General features: G+C 42.1%; 1 non-coding gene across 1 annotated transcript; it reads right to left on the bottom strand.

Moving 5' to 3' along the window:
• Window positions 1–349: 349 nt before the first annotated feature.
• TRNAL-AAG lies at window positions 350–431 on the bottom strand. Its single transcript has one exon. It is a non-coding gene; the product is annotated as a tRNA-Leu (tRNA).
• Window positions 432–6,424: the final 5,993 nt, after the last annotated feature.

The raw sequence follows: 6,424 nt of genomic DNA, 5'->3' as shown, positions 1-6,424 counted from the left end.
TTGCCCACCCAAAATGCATGCCTGGTGTTCGGCAAGGCTCCAACCAACTTTCTGAGTTCCGAAAACTCCCAAATGTGCTTGTGTCACTTGCGAACTTTAAAACTATCAACGTATTACAGCTTTGCTTTGGTTTTACGTCGACGCGGGTTAGTCTGAAGGTTTTCATTAGATCTCCCAAAATTAGGACGAGTTGGAAGATGGAAGCTACGATGCATCTCTCTCGGATCCAGTGATTTCCCGCATCCGGAAGCCATATAAGGCACAGTAATAAAATACATTCATTAGTGAGTATCGTAACCCGGATAATATTCCATGAATGGCGAAAGTGAAAGGGTGGTGTAAAACTGAATGGCAGCGGTGGGATTCGAACCCACGCCTCCGAAGAGACTGGAGCCTTAATCCAGCGCCTTAGACCGCTCGGCCACGCTACCAGCTGCTAAAGATTTTGCTCTTATTTTCCAAATTCCATTTGTTTTGATAATGAAAACTGATTTTCGTGTTTCTAAAGAAGATCACAGTCTAGTTCAAAATCTGTGAAGAAGCGTATGTATTTTTTTTAAACAGTTCATAAAAAGTGCTAATAGAGTCTTAGGACTGCGACCATTTAAACAACAGGTATATTCCAGGAAGAGAAGGCAAGCGTTATGATCCACAAAAATAATCCAAACAAAGGATTTACACAGAAGCAGTGCTTTTTTTCTAAAAAAAAAAAAAAAGGTGCTGGAACTCACACACCTCATACAACCCGTCTTGCCTAACCTACAAGGTTCCATCCCAAAAAGGTGCTGGAACTCCGTTCTGGGCGTTCTATGAGAAAAAAAGCCCTGCACAGAAGGAATTAGTCACTATAATTTATTCCCAGTCCCAGGAAAAAATAATAATAATACTGTAACCCAGTGATGGCGAAACTTTTAGAGACCGAGTGCCCAAACTGCAACCCAAAACCCACTTATGCATCCTCAGGTGCTGGGTGGACGTGGCTCGTTGGGTGGGTGTGGTCCATTGGGTAGGCGTGGCCCATTGGGTGGGCGTGGCTGCAGTGGTAACAGTAGACTGGGTGGGACTAAAAAGTTCAATCAATCAATTCCAACTTTGCAAGATTTTTTTTTCCACGAGAAGTTGAAATTGACTGATTGATTAAACCTTTTTTTTTTTTGTACACGGTGGCAGAGGCCTAAAGCGAAAAGGTTTTATAAAACTCAGCTGAAGGCCTAGGATTGGGGCAACAGCGTGTGTGCCTACAGAGAGGGCTCTGAGTGCCGCCTCTGACACCCGTGCCATAGGTTCGCCACCACTGCTGTAACCTCTAGAATGGTCTGTGTTATGTACTGAGCTTAAACTGAGGAACAGGTGCAGGGAGCTGCACTGAAACCGTTAGCAGACCACTTGGCCTGCTAAGCCAGACTGGATGTCTACAAGTTAGTTAGTATGCATTTGAGCGGGAGAATACATTGCATTCGTTGGCTGAACCCGCCCCAAGCTGAATGTATAAATAGGGGTGGAGCCATCTTGGTTGGAGTTCTGTTTTGCCTTCAATAAAGAAGCATTTGCTATTACTCCTGACTCTTCAATGCCTACCAACACAAGAAACAGAATAGTCTGGATCACAATTCACTTGAAAACCAGTGCTTTTTTTCTAAAAAAAAAAAAGATGCCGGAACTCACACACGTCATACAACCCGCCTTGCCGATCCTATAAGGTTCCATTCAAAAAAGGTGCTGGAACTCCTTTCTGGGCGTTCTATGAGAAAAAAAGCCCTGTTGAAAATTATTGTATTGCAATATCCAAAGACAGGACCATTGTGCTCACTGAAATGTTCTAAGATCCATAAACTATTTCATGTATTTTATGAAACAGGAAGTGTTCAAGTATTATACTTTCCATAATTCATGTTATGTATTCTGGAGCTCTTATTTGCAACGGAATTTGTTATTAAAACACAGCTATTGATGGATTTAGGATCTGTGTAGGATTTAGGATCTGTGGATTTAGATCTGGAGGCAGAGCTGCTATTCCCTTCTTCATGCATTTGCTCTCTAATGCCTAACTTCCATTTAACCTGCGAGAAATCAAGAAGTCGGAGCCTTTGAGAACATCTTGATTACTGGCTGAAGGCTGAACACACCGTCAACATCTACTAACAGAGGTCTTCAAACTTGGCCCTTTTAAGTCATAAAAGGGCCAAGCTTGAAGACCCATATGCTAAGGCAAGACAAGGGTGGCACCAGGATCTGGAGGAGATTTGCCAGACTGTAATGTGTTGATGGTCAAGAACAACACTATTACTACTTGTTCGGAATGTGGCTCAAGATCCCAAAACGAACAAACTCGCTTGGAATTCCAGCAACAAAGTTTTATTCAAAAAGAAGCATTCGCAAAGGCCTGGTGAGCTGAAACACATGCAGGAGTTCAGCCACACCTCTAAGAGCTGTTTGACACATTTTTATATCCCACCCCTGATGCAGATTTCCCCCCCCATCGCACTCAATGCCCCTTCCCTAATCACCTGATAAAACTAACGCGGGCCACCTAAAACCACTGTCCCACCCATGTTCCAGGAAGCCCCTTTGTGCACATCCTGTCTATCATTATCTAATTTTCTGTTAACAAAGCTTGGCTCCTATAGTTGTTTCTGCATTTCCTCTGCTTGAGGTTTAGGTTAGCTAGCAACTTCTGCTTTTCTTATTTGTATATCGTTTACTTGTCTGACTTTATGACTTTCAGGCGGCTTCTTCTATGAACCTTTAGAATAGGGGAACTCAGGCACCACACAGGTTATGTAGGAAGTAAACACAGGGTCGGTCATAAAGGACTCAAATATCTATACACCAATGCACAGAGTATGAATAGCAAACAGGGTGAACTAGAAATTCAGGTTAATGAGGGCAGATATGATATTGTTGCCATTACGGAAACATGGTGGGATAAAACCCACAAATGGAACACACGGCTAGAAGGATTTAAATTATTTAAAAGAAACAGACCAAATAAAAGAGGAGGTGGAGTTGCTCTCTGTATAAGAAATAACTACATTTCTACAGAAATAGAACACAACAATGATGAAAATTGTTCTGAATGCATATGGGTCAATATAAAAAGTGGGGGAAACAACATTGCCATAGGTGTATACTATAGGCCACCAAACCAAACACAGGAAATAGATGAACTTTTTGCTAGTCAGCTAACTAAGGTATGTAGGAAGCACATCACAATAGTAATGGGGGACTTTAATTACCCTGACATCAACTGAGAGACAAACTCTGCACCAAGTGGAAGATCAAACAGATTCCTGACAAACCTAGCAGACAACTTTGTCTCCCAAAAAATAGAGAAGGGAACTAGGGGATTAGCCATTTTGGATCTAATTCTCACTAACAGAGATGTTGAAGCTATAGGAACCTTGGGAGGAAGTGATCATGCAATATTGGAATTTAACATTATGGAAGCACACGCAATAGAACACAGTCAAGCTAGAGTCTTGGACTTCAAGAGAGCTAATTTCAATACACTTAGAGAGGGTTTGGGAAGGATTCCATGGATGAGAATCCTCCAGGGGAAAACAACTCAAGAGGCTTGGGAAATTTTGAAAAATGAGATAATAAAGGCCCAGTCTAGCACAATACCAACAAAGAGGAAAAATAACAGCTCTCAAAAGAAACCAACATGGCTGCATAAAGAACTCTCTGATAAATTGAAAGCTAAAAAGGACAAGTATAGAAAGTAGAAAGAGGGACACATAACTAACTCAGAATATCAGCAAATAGCCCAAGCCTGCAAAGATGAAGTGAGGAAAGCTAAGGCTCAAAATGAACTAAGGCTCGTGACCAAAGTCAAAAATAACAAAAAAAGCTTCTTTCAACATGTAAAAAACAAGAAAAAAGTGAAGGAAACAATTGGTCCATTAGTGGGTGAAAGTGGCAAGAAGGTGACAAGCAACAGGGAGAAAGCAGAATTATTTAACTCGTTTTTCGCAACTGTCTTTACATAAAGGGAAAAAACAGACCAACCTATCAAAAATAGTGCCATAAAAAACAAAATAGAAACACAAGTTAAGATAGGCAAGAAAATGGTAAGTGAACACCTGTCCAGCCTAGACGAGTTCAAATCACTAGGACCAGATGGATTACACCCCAAGGTTCTCAAGGAACTGGCAGACGTGATCTCAGAACCACTGAACTATATTTTTCAAAGATCCTAGAGCACCGGGGAACTACCAGAGAACTGGAAAAGAGCTGATGTAGTTCCCATCTTCAAAAAAAGGGAAAAAAGAGGACCCAGGAAATTACAGACCTGGCAAGATTGTGGAAAAGATAACCAAACAACGAATCAGTGAACACCTACAGGCAAACAAAGTCATTACTAAAAGCCAACACGGGTTTGTCAGAAACAGATCATGCCAGACAAATCTTATTGCATTCTTTGACCAAGTGACAAAATTCGTGGACCAGAGGAATGCTGTGGATATAATTTACTTGGACTTCAGTAAGGCATTTGACAAAGTAGATCCCAACCTGCTACCTGATAAGATAGAAAAATACGGGTTAGACAGCATCACCACCAGATGGATCCATAGCTGGCTGACCGGCCGTACTCAGCATGTGGTCCTCAATGGAACTGCATCTATATGGAGGGAAGTGTGTAGTGGGGTGCCCCAGGGCTCTGTTCTGGGCCCAGTGCTCTTCAACATCTTCATCAATGATCTAGACGAGGGGATAAATGGGGAACTCATCAAATTTGCAGACGACACCAAGCTGGCAGGAATAGCCAACACTCCAGAAGACAGGCTTAGGATACAGGAGGATCTGGACAGACTTGAATACTGGGCGCTATCTAACAAAATGAAATTCAATGGTGAAAAAAATAAGGTTCTACATTTAGGCAAGAAAAACCAAATGTACAGGTATAGTATAGGGGGTACCTTGCTCAATAGTAGTAACTGTGAGAGGGATCTCGGAGTCCTAGTAGACAATCACTTAAATATGAGCCAGCAGTGTGCTGCAGCTGCCAAAAAAGCCAACACAGTGCTAGGCTGCATTAATAGAGGGATAGAATCAAGATCATTTATTTATTTATTTTATTTATTTATGAGACTTATATACCGCTTTAAGTGCAAGCACTCTCTAAGCAGTGTACACCAGTAAGCAATGTATATATATTTACATTGCCCCCAACAATCTGGGTCCTCATTTTACCTACCCCGGAAGGATGGAAGGCTGATTCAACCTTGAGCCGGTGAGATTTGAACCGCTGACCTGCTGGACACAGTCAGCTAAAGTGGCCTGCAGTACTGCACTCTAACTGCTGCGCCACCTCGGCTCATCATGTGAAGTATTAATACTGTTCTGTTCTCGAAGAAGAGGCATTGAGATGAAGCACAGTCACACAGTCCTTCTTTATTGTAAACACCAACAGAACAGATTGCAAAATGGTGCAGCCCCCTTTTATAGCCCCCCTGCACAGTACCCTGCTGGCCAATTATTGCAAGGGATGTTTTCCCGCCTTGCGCACGCATGCAAGACTGGGAGCAGCCTTTCTTGTCCCGGGCATCCCCGTGGTCTGCCCGGGCCAATCGCTGCAGCCTGCGCCTGCCGGCTCAGGACGTAACAAATACCACTTTACAATGCCTTGGTAAGGCCACACTTGGAATACTGCATCCAGTTTTGGTCACCACGATGTAAAAAAGATGTTGAGACTCTAGAAAGAGTACAGAGAAGAGCAACAAAGATGATTAGGGGACTGAGGCTAAAACATATAAGGAACGGTTGCTAGAATTGGGTATGTCTAGTTTAACGAAGAGAAGGACAAGGGGGGACATGATAGCAGTATTCCAATATCTCAGGGGCTGCCATAAAGAAGAGGGAATTAAGCTATTTTCCAAAGCACCTGAAGGCAGGACAAGAAGCAACGGGTGGAAACTAATCAAGGAGAGAAGTAACCTAGAACTAAGGAGAAACTTCCTGACAGTTAGAACAATTAACCAGTGGAACAACCTGCCTCCAGAAGCGGTGAATGCTCCAACACTGGAAGTTTTTAAGAAGAAACTGGACAGCCATTTGTCCGAAATGGTATAGGGTTTCCTGCCTGAGCAGGGGGTTGGACTAGATGACGTACAAGGTCCCTTCCAACTTTATTATTATTATTATTATTCTTATTATTATTATTATTATTATTGGTGAGATTTGTTTAATGATAGCAACAGGGGTTGCCAGGATTTCCATCATTAAGTGATATGGTCATGGGTCATTGTGCTTTACAACCATATCACTTAGTGATTGAAATTCTGGTCATAATTGCTGTTGTAACCTGAGGACTACTACTACCTGTAGGTAAATATTTGTAAATATGTAAGCAGCAGGTCTTCTTGTTCTGCAATTGAGTGACTAAATATGTGACACTGATTGATCAACTGTTTCTGTAATTTTT

Source organism: Crotalus tigris, unplaced genomic scaffold (genome assembly GCF_016545835.1).
Source record: "Crotalus tigris isolate CLP2741 ecotype Arizona unplaced genomic scaffold, ASM1654583v1 scf7180000019189.1338056, whole genome shotgun sequence".
NCBI lineage: Eukaryota > Metazoa > Chordata > Lepidosauria > Squamata > Viperidae > Crotalus > Crotalus tigris.
The sequence above is the reverse complement of the archived record's forward strand: the minus strand, read 5'-3'. Positions and strand labels throughout refer to the sequence as shown.